Source organism: Manis pentadactyla, chromosome 5 (genome assembly GCF_030020395.1).
Source record: "Manis pentadactyla isolate mManPen7 chromosome 5, mManPen7.hap1, whole genome shotgun sequence".
NCBI classification, from domain to species: domain Eukaryota; kingdom Metazoa; phylum Chordata; class Mammalia; order Pholidota; family Manidae; genus Manis; species Manis pentadactyla.
In genome coordinates, this window is record NC_080023.1 from 49,185,618 (window position 1) to 49,201,249 (window position 15,632).

Sequence of the window (15,632 nt, forward strand, 5' to 3'; positions counted from 1 at the left end):
ACACAATGGAATACTATTCAGCCATAAGAAAGGAACAAATCTTACCATTTGCAACAACATGGATGGAGCTGGAGGACATTATGTTCAGTGAAATAAGCCAGGCGGAGAAAGACAAATGCCAAATGATTTCCCTCATTTGTGGACTATAACAATGAAGCAAAACTGAAGGAAAAAAATGGCAGCAGAGACCCAGAGACTCCAAGAATGAACTAATGGTTACCAAAGGGAGGGTTTTGGGAGGGCATGTGGAGAGGGAGGAAGAAAGGGATTGAGGGGTATTATGTTCAGTACACATGGTCTTGGGGGATCATAGGGAGAACTGTAGCACATAGAAGGTACATAGTGGATCTGTGGCATATTGCTGCACTGATGGACAATGACTGCAATGGGGTATGGGTGGGGACTTGATAATCTGGGAAAATGTAATAAACACATTGTTTTTTCATGTGAAACTTTCATAAGAGTATATATCGATCATACTTTAATAAAAAAATTTTTTTTTTAAAGAATGGACATCCTAACAGTGGTGAGGTGATATATTGTTTTTGTTTGTATTTCCCTGATAATTAATTATGGTGAACATCTTTACATATACCTTTTGGCCATGTGTATGTATTCTTTGGAGAAATCTCTATTCAACTTATTTGCCTATCTTTTTAATCCAGTTATTTATTTTGGGGTTTTTGTTTTGCTACTGAGTTGCAACAGTCCCTTATAAACTTTGGATACTAACCTTTTATCAGATATATGACCTGCAAATATTTTCTCCCATAGATTGTCACTTCACTCAATTGTTTCTTTTGCTGTGCTAAAGCATTTGAGTTTGATGTAGTCCCACTTGTCTGTTTTTACTTTTGTGGCCTGTGCTTTACATAAATGTAATTTAAATCCATTTGGTTCTTTTGGTGCCATCTACAAGAAATCATTGCCAAGTCCAATGCTGTGAAATTTTTCTGCTTTTTTACACTAGGAATTCTATAGTCTCAAGTCTTACATTTAAGTCTTTAATTCATTTTCAGTTAATTTTTTTATGTATGTTGTAAAATAAAGATCCAATTGTTTACAAGTGGATATCCAGCTTTGCCAAAACAATTTGTTGATGAGACTATCTCTTCCACTTTTTGTATTCTTGACACCCTTGTCAAAGACCAGTTGACCATATATGCATGGTTTATTTCTGGGATCTCCATTCTGTTCCCTTAGTTGATATATTTTCCTTTTTATCGGTGCCATGCTTTTTCAATTAGCGTAGCTCTGTATTTTGAAATACAATTTGAAATCAGGAAGTGTGATGTCTCCAGCTTTGTTCTTTTTTTCCTTCAATATGTTTTGCCTATTTGTTTGGAGTCCTTTGTGGTTCCATATGCATTTTAGAATCATTTTTCTATTTCTGTAAAAGATGCCATTGGGATTTTGATAGAGATTGCATGGAATTTGTAGATAGCTTTGTTTAGTATAGGGATTTTAACAATATTAAATCTTCTAAACCATGAACATAGGATGTCTTTCCATTTATTTGAGTCTTCTTTAATTTCTTTATTCAGTGTTTTGTAGTTTCCAGTGTACAAGTCTTTTATCCCCTTAGGTAAGTTTATTGCTAAGCATTTCATTGATTTTATGCTGTAACAAATTGAGTTGTTTTCATAATTTCTTTTTCAGAGAGTTCATTGTTAATGTATAAAAATGAAACTAATTTTTGTATGTTGATTTTGTATTTGCAGATTTACTGAAATTTTTTATCAATTCTCATTTTTCTACTTAATTTCTGCATACAAGATCATGTCATCTGCAAACAAGACTGTTTATTCCAATTTGGAAGCCATTTCTCTCTCTCTCTCTTTTTTTTAAATTAATTGTTCTGGATAAGACTTTAAGTTTTATGTTGAATAAAAGTGGCAAATGTGGGTATCCTTGTCTTGTTCCTGGTCTTAAAGGCTTTGATTTCAAGTGTTCTCATGGTAAATTACCATCTTGTTTACCACTTCACCATCCTTGTCTTCTTTTTCCTTCCAGTGTACTTTGATTTTGAAATTATTTGTTACATGATTACTACATCTTCCAGAGCTATTATTCATAGTGATTCTTTCTAATGACAGTTTAGATCATATCACTTCCTTACTAAAATAACCAGTGGATTTAAATTATATTTACAATAAAATACAATATACAACACACGGACAATGAAACCAACAATCTATTCCTTAGTTTCCCTTTGTCTTTACCCCCTGTGGGTCTCTCCTTACTGGCCTTTTTACTCTTCTTTGAAAACATGATACTGACTCTACCTTCAGAACTTTCGCCATTCTGTTCTCTCTTCTTGGACCACTCTCTTCCAGATTTTTGTATGCTCACTCATCCTGTGATTTATATTGCTCAAATGCAGCTGTCTTAAGAAGACTTTCTCTAAACACTATTTAAAATTGCACCTGCTCTCCATTCTGTTTTCTATTTTGTTATGTGGGTTTTTTCATGGCACTTTTTACTTCTTGACATTCTATTACATATCGATATATTTAATGTATGTTTTTCTAGTGCATTATAATTTAAGCTACAAATAGGTCTAGATTATATCTTTTATATTTACTGCTGGATTACTAATGACTAGAAGAGGGTCTGGCATTTAGTAAGTATTCATAACTATTTTCTGAATGAATAGCATAGGAACGGTATGGATGAGACATGATACCAAGAGAAGAATAGGAGTAAATATATTTCAGGTACTTTGAAGAACACACACTTGAAGTTAAGAAACATATGGGGATTTCTGAGTAACTGAAGGAGCACCAGGTAGACAGGATGTGTGGTGAGCAAAGGAAAGGTGCACATGGGAAAGGGTTCTTAGAGAATCCATAATAGTTAAGGTCTAGATATGCTAATAGTCACAGTCCATACTATGGCCTTCATCTCTGAATTTCATTTTAAATGCATTAGGAAGCCATTGAAGGATTTAAGCAAGAGAGTGACATGAACCTATTATATTTTAAAATATTGTGAAGGACTGAATAAAGTTATTTGTATGGGAGCATTGTTTTTATAACTGGAGTTTAGGAGAGAAAAAGAAAATCTCTGCTGTGATACATAGCTGTGCTAAAAAAGAACAGTCTTATGGATTATGTATAGATAGCAGGGATTTCAGTTGAAGATTATAAAACCAATATGATAACAGGTAAGACTATGAACAATGAAATTTCTATATCATTACAAAATATAGAACATTTAATTTAGCTTACTGTCCTCAGGGGTTTGGATTCTAAAAAATTGTTCCCAGAGTAATATGCCCACATGGAAAATGATTGTTCATCTGTGAGTTTTTTTTTTAGTGATTAAGATGGCATCTGTCATATTTCTTCTAGATGTAAAAGTCAGTAATCAGGAAAGGCAGAAAACATAATTTCACATAAAAATTAACATATTAGAAAATTCCTTCCATCTCTATTTGTATGTGATTATAGCCCATTATTGTATATTAACATGTGTTTGTAGTGCCTGAACACTAATTAAAGAGTAATTCAATCTTGTGAGTTTATCTGATATAAATGGAAATACATGTCATCAATAAATCATAAAAAATTCTTTAGCATGTGGCACTCATCTCAGCACACAGAGCTTGTACCAACAGTACCAGAGTTTGAATTCTGGTTCTCTAAAGAAAATATTGATATTGTCATTAAAGGATTAAATGCTCTCCTCTTGCCACTTCCTACTTTGGGAAACTTCGACATTTAAAAACCATTTAAAAGGGTAAGCTATTTGGACTTGGAGATAAACACATATATCTGCATGTCACAGACATATAGACAATGATACATTCAGATTATATCACCTCCTAATTAATATAATTAATTCCCATAACAACTCCAGAATGCTGACACTTTACCACACCTGTTAAATAAATCATCCCTAAAGCACATTTATTGAAATAGAGTGGAAGAAGCAGGCTTGAAATTGCCAGAAATAAGGTAGTTCCTAAAGGTCATAGAAACTACTTGACATTGGGCTCTGCTGATAAAGTGAATTATGTAACTTTTTATCTTTGCAATTCTTATTCTAGATTTTCATTCCCTAGATAGAGTAAATCTAACGCTTAAGCATTCCTTGGCAATGAAAACATGAATCCAGTGGGAAAATCTCCACCTATTCTTTGATTTTTATAGTGAGAGATTAAATAACATTGTTCAAAGCAAAAATAACTTCTGAACAGCAAAGGAAACCATCAACAAAACAAAAAGGCAACCTATGATATGGGAGAATATATTCAGAAATGACTTATCCAATAAGGGGCTAACATCCAAATATATGAAGGACTCATATGATCCGACAGCAAAAAAACTAATAACCCAATTTAAAAATGGGCAGAAAATGAATAGACAAAATCTCTGATTCAAAAAGATATATTCACTCCTATATTGTCACATAATTTGCAATAGCCAAGATATGGAAGCAACCAAAGTGTCCATCAATAGATGAATGGATAAAGAAGATATGTTACATATATACAATGAAATACTATTCAGCCTTAAAAAAGAAAGATACTTTGCCATTTGCAACAACATGGATGGGCCTAGAAGATGTTATCCTAAATGAAATTAGCCAGGCAGAGAAAGAATATGTGGCCCTGACAATTACATATGATTTCCCACTTCCAGTTAGCCCACCTCCTGCTTCCCCCTGCCAGCAGCATCCAATAAGGGCATATCCGAATCCTTCCTTTTTTCCACTGTAAAAGTTTTCCACCCTCTACCTGCCTGTAAGTCTCTTCTGAAAGACAACTGATGGTGACTGACTCCCCTGCTATGGCAAGCTCTCAATAGCCTTTGCTTCTTCTCATCTGGTTGGTCTTCCACACAATTACTGACTAATATCTACCCATAGTCTGGATACTTCCAATCAATTTCACTCTAAACTAGAGTGATATTCCAAAATTCATAACTTTAATTGTCGCTAATCTGCATATTTTCAATGGCTCTTCATTGCCTTGGGGAATGAACCAATATTCTTAAGCTGAACACACAAGGCCCCAACTTAAACTCTTACCATTTGCTCAAGTAAAACATCTTAATGATTTTCATGGTATACCAAACACTACCATTCCACTCTTTGAACAGTCTGGTGTCATTGCCTTTAATGAGCCTGTCTGCTTTGTCTATTTTTAACTCCTTTCTTATCCTTGGAGACTGTGTTAACTATCTCCTCCTTAAAGAATTGTGTGCTACCTCCAAGCTTTATTTTATTTTTTTCCCTTCTATATTCCAATAATATCCAGAGGCTACTTCTACTTAGCATTTACTATCACTTTCTTTTTATTTACTTCTTTGTATCTTCTATTAAACAGTGAATCTTGAGTATGAAGTTTTAGTCTTAATTTTCTATCCACAAAAATCAGACCAATTCCTAGAATACAGTATTATTTTTTTGGGAAAAAATAATATTGGCTATTTCATTTCTGGCCCTGACTTGTTACCTATATAACATATGTACTGACTGGTAGGTACCCAGTGAATATAACTTTTTAATACTTTTCAATATAAAAATACTTAGTCTTTGATCATGATCATCAATAATCATGTACCTCCTTCCTGATGGGCAGAATCAAAAAGAGCAAAGAGAAACAATGCAGTAACTATGTCCTGTAAGGTTTGTTGGATATTAGACATACCTAATGTACCTCCCATTGCTCAGAACCATTGTTTCCCATACCCTTAGCCACATACCCTGGCTTGGCTGCCAAGGAGCATAGCTTGGGCCCATATGGTTTTGCTGCCTGGAATGTACTACAGATTTGCCTAGTTGGACTGGGCCTTCTTGATTTGCTGCCTCACTTTTTGACTGCTTCCACCCTTCCCAGCTGAATGAAGCCCCCACTAAAGGGCATGTGATCTGCCTTGTAGAATAACTAAAAAGAACTAGAACATACATATAAAAAATGAAGTGGATTGTTCCCACCCCCCTCCCTGAAGAAACTTCAAGCATTGAGAAAGAAGTTTAGCATGTTAGGCAAATAACTCTACCTTTTTCCTCCCTCTCACTGGCTATGACATGTTGCTGAGGTATGTCCTGTGTTACAGAGTGTGTGAACCTGAGTAACTAGCTGGGTCCCTCTGTAGTTACTGCTGAATTTGGTAAAGTATCAGTTGCATTGCTTTGCACCCTGTCCTGTTTTACCTTTCATTTCCCTCGTTCTTGTTGCCCTTGTACCTCCTAAATCAAATACTAGCAATAAGCTTTGCCTCAGCTTTGTTTTCTAGGAAATAGGCTTAAAGTAGGATGACTAGAAATGCTAGCTTGCAAGAAGACCTTATGATTAAAGTGAAGAAACAATACTGTATAACCAATAGTGGCAGAAAACTTGTCTTTGTCTATGTGGAGTTTTTAGTCACTTCGTATTGTTATATATGGATCCAATACGACACTAAAGATAAAATCCCAAGCATCTGTGTGTATATTTATTATTCTAAGCACAGCCTGTACTGGGACACTGGAAAATCACAACAGGTACCTGCTAAGAAAAGTTAAGCCAACACTACGTTTATGTTAAGTAACCAATTTAGAGGCTATTTTATTCCAAACATATTTGGAATGGGTTCAAAGGATAGAAATCCAGTGATCTCTGATCTGTCGGCCATGTCAGTGTCCCAGACAGGGTCTGAGAATGTGAGCCACGTGCTCATCTTGCTTCTGACTTGCCCTTTTCTGTATTAGTGCTTGAGAACCTCTGACTTAAAGGTTTTGAGGAAAAGCATGAACAAAAGGTATAATCAAATACAGAAAAGCAGACATTTCCTGCAATTGATGCCTGGAGAAGCCGTAAACCGTGGGTAAACATTGGAGACATATGCTTGCCACAGTGGGAGTAAACGGGCCTGCTAGCACAGAGCCCGGGAAGCCAAGGATCCTGTGGAGTCTTTCTAAAGGTCTGTACAGAAAAGGAGGTGTTGGTTACATCCAAAAATGTGCCCTGGTTGCATTTTATTTTTTTTAAATAGAAAACCCATCATCTCTACAAGAGTGGGCTCTTTATCAATATTGGCACTCTGGAGGCACCTCAATCTCTTGAAAATGACATTGAATTTGATGTCATGATATGCTTCAAAAAGAATATCTCTGTTCACAGACAAAAGTTTCCAGCTCAGCAATCCTAGCTTCATGGGCCAGTGGAAGCATTTGCCGAGAGTGTGGCTGTGGGGTTTGGGCATGGCTAGCAGAGTGCTCCCTGGTATCAGCATCAAGTGTGCCAACCAAAGAGAAGAAACAGAGGGTCGTTGCTAGATGTTAATAAAGACTTGAAAATGGTGATGAACTGGTAACTTTTTAAGGCATTGGTCCATGGGGTTCTAAGCCATTTCTCAAAGTGAAAAAAATTCTAAGAGATTCTTAAATTCAAATTTAAGAATGAGTATTTTAATACAGCATTTCTATTTAGGGTACTAGTGTGCTTTAAATATATATTTGTAAAAACAATAGGACTTTTTAAAATTATTTATCTATTTTTACAGCTCCTGGTATCATTTGAAGTCTTAAGTCCTATAAGTAGATATTACAAAATAATCAGCTGTACAATAGGTATTAAAATGACCAGTGAACATCTATGTACTTATTTTGAAAAAGAGCGTTCACAGTATGAATGTCAAGTTCATGGCTAGTTCTTCTCTGATACAGGTCTTCATAGGGGCCTTAAATGAAGGATTTTAAAAATTCATTCCTCTGGCATCTTGTAAAAAACATAGTATAGGAACTCTATCTGAACAAAACATCTCTAGAAATTAACTGAAAGTCTATAGCTTTAAAAAAAAAAGATAAAATCACTTACATGCTTTTTTGAAAGCATAGATAAGAACTTTTTAGTGTTCTATAACTATTCTTATTTAATCCTCCAGTTAAAAGTGGTTTTACTTTTAAAAGTTAATTTATAAGTGTTTTGCTTTCTTCTAAGGAAAGTCATGTTTAGGGCCAAGTGCGATGCCAGATCCTTTCCTTACATATTCACACTAAACTCTGACAACAACCCTATAAGGAAGGTACGTTTCATTTTCCGGAAAAGAAAAATGAAATTAACGTCCTTGTCATTTAGCTACTAAGTAGCAAATGTCCAATCAAGATGGACTTGTTTCCAGAGGCCTGTTTTTCATATTCCTATTGTAAGAACTCTTTTCCCATTATGTATTTTACCTCAAGATAGCAACAAGTTGGGTACCAGGGGTGGGAAAAAGTACCCTTTCAGGCTAGCAAAGTTCTAATAAATTAAATCTTTTCAAACCTAGAAATCAGACAAGGATTTTGATTGACACATTAAGTTATTAAATAAAATTAAATTCATTGACCTATTGAATTTCTGCAACAATTAAACAATATACAATTACTCAGCCAAGTATGCTTGATTGAAGAGATGCATGATGGTAAAATATTAGAAAAATTTTACATCTATTACTAACTTTCAGTTTTTATAAAACTGGGGATAGGAAAAGTGAGTGGCAGATCATTGTTCAATCATTTATTGATTTATTGCAGAAGTTTGTTTTGAAGGATAATTATAGGCAAAACACTGAGGTGAGCATTTTGCTATCCAGAAAAAAATTTACACATCATCCTAAACCATCCAAATTCATATTGTTCCTACAGGGAATTTATTCTAAGTAGAGATACATGGTAAAGAAAAATTTGTTATTTGTTTAAAGAAGTCTATAGTTGAAGAATGTGACTGGAATTAATGAGAACATAATAGAAATGATTGATGCATCAGAGTGCACTATGGCCAAGTGAATGGCAAGAATAAAGTATTTAGGTTGCAAAGTGACATTTTTTAAAAAAAAGATACTGGCTTAAAGTGACAAGAACAATGTTTGCCTTTAATTTCTTCTGGTTATCAGAAAAAGATATTGTTATATGCAGAAATTTGAAGGAAAAAATTATAACCTGAAAGCATATGTTCAATTAAGCCATCATTTATATGAGAACTAAAAATCTCAGGCATGCCAAAACATTACAACCATTACAACTACAACTTAAAATTAACAGGCTTTTAGGTTTTCCTGAGAAACTGGGACTTTAGGTCCCTGGTTAAGGAACTGTGAGCTTACTGTATGTTTGGAAAATATAACACTGAATATTATTACATAATAAAAGTTTATCTTCATCAGTCCAACAATCTTTATTGCATTATAATCACATGCTAAGCCCTGTAGTAGGAGCAGGATATACAAAGATGATCAAAATTCAATATTTTTCCACATAGACCTCATGAAAATTGATGCAGTAACAAATAATATTTTTCATTAGAGGATTAAATAAGAATAGTTACAGAAAACTAGAAAATCCTTGTCTTTGCTCGAAGAAAAAGTTACATTCTTAAGCATTTTTACAGGAGATTTTATAGAAAACAAGCAGTCTTACCTCTACTTGCTGCAGCTGTTTAGAGGCTACTTAAAATGTCTTATAGAAAGAAATCTAAGTTCTTCCAGAGAGCTCTAAAAAGAAGACCGTACAACTTTATAAATTTGGAAGAAATCTAATTGTATTTCTCTGTTTTACTAAATAAACTATTTGCCACCCCCATCCTCTGCAATCCTCCCCCACACTTAGGGGCGTTTCCAGTGATTTGGCAATTTGTTCATAATAAGGGGAATAGTATATAATCAAAACTTGATTTCATGTCTGATTTGATTACAGGGTACTGATTAAACCAATGCTAGCAAATTCCATTTAATTCAGTGATTAGGAGAGGGGTGTTTTCCCATATATCTCTGAGAGACCAATCACTGCAGGTAAAACTCCCTGTCATGATGGGGAGGCCTGAATCAGGCTTTAAATAATGTATTCATTCTTTTAAATGTAAATTTATTAACAGGCTTTTAGGTTTTCCTGAGAAACTGGGACTTCAGGTCCCTGGCTGAATGGAAGCAGTGATTTCCCTGTCTCTTGGTCTTAATGATATTTATTACTTCAGAGTCTTGGCAAGTCCCATTATTGCATTTCACTTTTTGAAAAGGGGCAGTGTGCTAAGCCTAGAACCTGACATAGCATTAGATATCTTGTCCAGTAGGTTTACAAGTTAATTCATTAAACCGAATCATTTTCATTAGAACACTGGCCTCCTGTGTTACTACTAGCACTAAAATAAATCATTTTATTCTGTCCATTATGGTAAGTGAAACATCTGATACATTTATTAAGTTAAAGTGTTCTCTCAAATTCTCAAGTCACTGCTCACTATGCCGACAGCTCTCTCAGGAATCATTACCTATAAGGATAAATTCCTACCTTGTTTCCGCTATTAGTGTTTGTTCACAGGTGGGTCACAAACTACTTTTCCAACCTCATCCCCTTCTATTCTGTACCCGAATCTTCCACAGCCACCAGGCTGCCCTCTTCTGCATCTGTAAGTCTGCAGGGAACCCTGCAGTGAACCCTGCAGCCTATACCTCACTCTCCTTCCCCAGGAAGCTTCATCTTCTCTTTGTTTAGACCAACTTTACCCTTCATTTACCATCAGGACCAACCCCACCTCTTTCATGAAGAGTTTCTCTTTTCCTTGTCTGTACCTCTCCTCTGCACATAGCAAAACATTCTGATAGAACATTTTTTCTGTTGTCATAACTGTTCTCTTAACAGGTAAGCCACTGTGCTGCTCAGGTGGTGATTCTTTGAACTTTAAATTTAGCACCAAATGCATAGAGAACAGTGCTCATATTAAAAATGTCTGAGTGCTTGCATACTGTGTTTTGCCTGGAGTCAGAGGAGGGGTAATACATCTCTACCAAAGACACTGTTATAAATCAGCTCAAAGTTCTCACTTCACAGTCCTTTAAATGTATGGAGGTCCTGATAGCCTTGGAGCACAGTTGTTTCTAGCTACATTTGCTATAATTGTTGAGTAATGCTCCCAGGAAAAGTGGTATTTGCTAAATCCCTAAGATGTATGGAAATGTCTATAAATCCCTACTTTCCAGCTAAACTTTAGCTCTGTGTGTGCTCATATATTCCTTGAATTTTCTTGAACTTCACTTTTTGAATGCATTGTACACATTATTTTTAGACATGGTGCAAAAGTGTAACACAAATTAGAAAATATTGATTAACATGAAACCACAATACAGTAACAGCAGAGACTCCACATCTTATTGAATCTAAAATAGCTCAATGTAGTGCTTATTAGCTGAGTGTTGATGGTATGGGGCATGAAAATTTTTGACCAAGAATATGTACAACAGCTTTGTTCACTAACTCTCATTGTTAGAGAGCATAAGACAGGAATAAATGTATATTAACAGCATAATCTAATGGATTGGTACATATATATATATATATACCACATATGTTTATATATACACATGCATGTTTATTAAATATTTCAAAGAAAAATAGCATATAATAAAAGAGTTCCACCAGGATCCTGGATAAATAGGTTGTGTTGTGTTTATATTAAATATTAAAGCCATGAAATAAATGAGTAAATATGTTTGGATAATTACTTCAGTTATGTAAAATAGATGATTCACTACCTCAGTGATCTTCATGAATATTCAGTACAATTCTGCTAATGCTTATTAATACATTTTTAATATTTTAGAAGCCATGGATCAAAAAACTCAATTCTGGACACTAAATACTAACAGCATTGAGGAAAAATGATGTGGCATTATATAAATATAAAATAATGTCATCACCTAAATTCACATACTATAGATACTATTCTGATGAATTTTTAATGTGTGAATGTTGCTAGGCTTCAGTCGCTAGTTATTCAATCAAACACTAATCCAGATGTGTCCATTTTTCTTCAGTCTCTCAAATGTTTCTTGACCCTTAAAAAGGTTAAGAATCCCTGAATTTTCTTCTCGTCTTCTGCAAATTTCTTTATCACATTACCGTATGTTGGATTTAGTTTGTAACATGCTTCCCATTTTGTGATGTAGCTATTACATATTCTAAAGATTCCATGTATTTCTTTGTTCTCTAATCCAAACAAGGTCATTCATTCACTGCCAAACATTTAATTAACACTTACAATACACAATACACACTTTTCTATACTCTGGGATGTGAAGGTGAATAAGATTTAATTAAGTCATTACTAGCTAGTCAGAATGTAAACAAACAAGTTGTATTTTATGTAATCCTCATGTTCCACATACTTATTATCAGACTAGTAAAACAACTGAAAATTTTGAGAGCATTGATCTCCCTTGGATTCTCAAACAGACGGTACTTTTGGCCACATGGTCATAGCTTTATTATCTCAATAGTCATTTTTCTTCCTGATCTTATAAGTATTCTACTCAGTTGCTGCACATAGATCTTTCTCTGTCATGGCTTCACCTGACCATGACATTTTCATATAGAAGGATTCTCACATTCAGTTGTGTCATCTTTCCATAAGTCTGTTCTGCTATTGCTCTGCTCTCTCAGTATATTTAGTTAGCATGTGGGTGGAGACATTATTTTGTCTCTGGATATTTCTAGAGAAAACACCACAAATTCCATCTACCCATTTCCACCTCAAAAATTACAATATCATTTCTCTGCTGTCCCTTTGGTTTCCCAGCGTAATCACCCATGAATTTGGAGTTGGTTATTCGAAGTGACCTCTCAACATGTTTTAAGTCCATAAATTCACCCCAACTTTGAGCAGTACTTTTACCAAACATAGTCCATATATCTGGACTCTAATTGCAAATAGTTCTTTCTGATCTAAAAACATATGCTAGATTTCCACCTTTGATTTTTGATTGCACATTTGATTCACACAATAATCTGTGATTTAAGAAGATATAGTTCTACTAAATAAAGATACAGAGTTCTACTAAAAACTGCTGTGTTATGTATTGCACCAAGTTTTTATACAAAGGTATCTTCACTTTAAACCAATAACATACCAATTTTGGACTGTCTGGTGATTGAGCATCACCCATGCTTCTACAACTTTGTAATTACTATGGTATATCTGAACAGTAGGGAGGTATATCTTTGGTTTGTCTTCTCAGGTTTTAAACAGTTTGGAAAAGAGGTTCTTGAAACAGGATACAAACTTACTGAATTAAACATGAAATATAAAGATTATGTATAATCTGTACATATTAAATTCCTGCAGGCAGCAACTATCAACAGAATGGGGCTCTTTTATGACTTATAGTGGCAAGCCTAAGGCAGCATTCTTTATGATTCTTAAGGGAATTGGAGTCAAAACCATGAAACTATGTAAAGTAATGTGAAACGTGTGTACCAACTTCCAGGAAGACAATTTGGTCTTAGAAATATGTTTATGGACTTCAAATCACACGATTCAATTTTATTTCCGCCATGCTATGAAAACCAATTCATATTTTAGAACTATTATCTTTAAATTTCTTAAAGATGAGTCCTAATCAATTTTGTGATTATTACCTAATTCTTTGTAAACTATGGATATATTCTTAGCATAATGTAAACCATTGTATTGAATATTATAGCAACATAAAACAGTAAGACTTGTTTCAGACAATAGTGCTTTAAAAGTTTTAATTAAGTTGGTTCTGATAGCTAACAGATTACTGTAGTTAAGAGAGAGAGGCAATTCATCCAAGGTGTCATAATTTTTTATTGGGTCTTTCCAGAGAAATTAGAAGTTGCACATTTATTTTTGCAATCTCTTATATAAGGAAAACTAGATTACATTTTCATAACAAAATGTTGTACAAAATTTAAGTTTTTGTAATGGATCTATGCCTTTGCTTTTTCAGTCTTTTCTTTCTTAAACAGCAAAGTATTCCTTTTTTAAATTTTTTGGTAAAAACACTATAGAAAACTCCTGAAGGAAATCTTAAAGAGAAATCTGAGCTTTCTTTTAAAGGCTACACTTTATAGAGGAAAAATACATGCTTGTGAAACAAACAAAAACCACAACAAAATATCTTTAAATCAAAAAGCAAAATAAAAATTTATATAATATGCAAGTCTTTCATGTTCCAAAGTTCTTAAAAATAATTCTGTGGTATTATATTTTCCATAATTTAAAAACTCTCTTCCCTCTTTGAAAATGCAACATTCTCATTTTTGCTTTACTCATTGGTCTTTGTCTTCCTCCAGAAGAACATACTCTGCATGAAAGGCATCGCCATCACGTCTTTAAATTCTACACTCTGACCCTTCATAAGATTATCTTCAAATTTTCAAATATTAACTTCTATCTCCAATTTCAGACAGGTCTTCAAACTAAATGATTTCTAATTATTCTTTGCAGCATAACATCAAACTCATCTCTGTCTATAAAGGCCTTTCTCTCTCAATTCCCCTACCTGTTGGGAAAGGATTAAGCTAATACTTAATGTAATGCCTCACACTTAGCTGGTACCTAGAAAATGTAGAATGAATTCAGTCATATATTTTCCTACAACTTATATTGAAAACTCTGTTTTCCATGTCCTATCTTTTTGAGGCTGAGATTTGACACCTTTCAATTCTCTCCTGAGATCCTCCCTTTGTATTCACTTAATGAATGAATTACTCCAAATGAGATAAGAAAAAAAATGTCCCTATTATATGTGTACTTACATCCCTAAAGAATACCAACATCAGATAAATTTTCCTAAAATACAAATTTTGTTAAGATATCTTCATTTTCAAAATATTTCAGTCGTGAGTTGAGGGGAGGAATAAATAGGCAGAGAACAGAGGATTTTTATTTAAGGCAGTGAAAATACTCTGTATGGTAATGTAATGATGAATATGGTGTCATTATATATTTGCCCAAACCTACAGAATGTAAAACATCAAAACTGAACCTGATATAAACTATGGACTTTGGTTATGATGTATCATTTTAGGTTCATGAACTGAAACCAATGTATCACTCTGGTGTGGATGTTGATTATGGGGGAGATTATACATGTGTGGGGACAGATGGCATTTGGGAAATCTCTATACATTCTTCTCAATTTTGTTGTGAAACTAAAACTGTTCTAAATTTTTTTCAATTTTATTTAATAATTTTTAAAAATTATTTTTCTTTAAATTATTTTCAATAGTTAATTAGTCCTCTTAGTTTTCTACCTAGTAATCTAAATATTATAAGCTTTGAACAATGTTCTTGCTTTTCTGTCTACACTTGCTATTGTTCTCAAGGTGTCACCATAATTCCAACCAAACAGGTATCACCACTGCACTTTAATTCCTTGTAGAGATTTCCATTCCTCTGTATTCATTATTGGTCCAAATCTCAATAATCCCTCCCCCATCTCCTTACATATCCAAATCTCACTAATGCGTTAAAGTTCAACACACATTTAACTCATTCTAGGAAGAAATTTTTTAACATTTCTGCCCTAGTGTCATTTTCCTCCTTATCAGGCATTAAACATGGTGGCATTTAGTAATAGAATTGGATCCAAATGTTGATTCTGTTTCTTACCAATTTGGGAACTGGACAGATTTCCCAATTTTCTAATTTCAAATTCCTTAACCATGAGACTAAGATAAAATATCTAACTCACATAGTTTTATAAAGATTGGTTTAACTCTATTTATATAGGTGTGTGTACATATGTGTGTGTTTGTGTATGCATGTATATACATAGTTCCCTATATTCTGACATAGCAAGTGCTCAATAAATGGTAACTACAATTTATAAAGCACTTCTTATTTTTTCCACTCATAACCATGG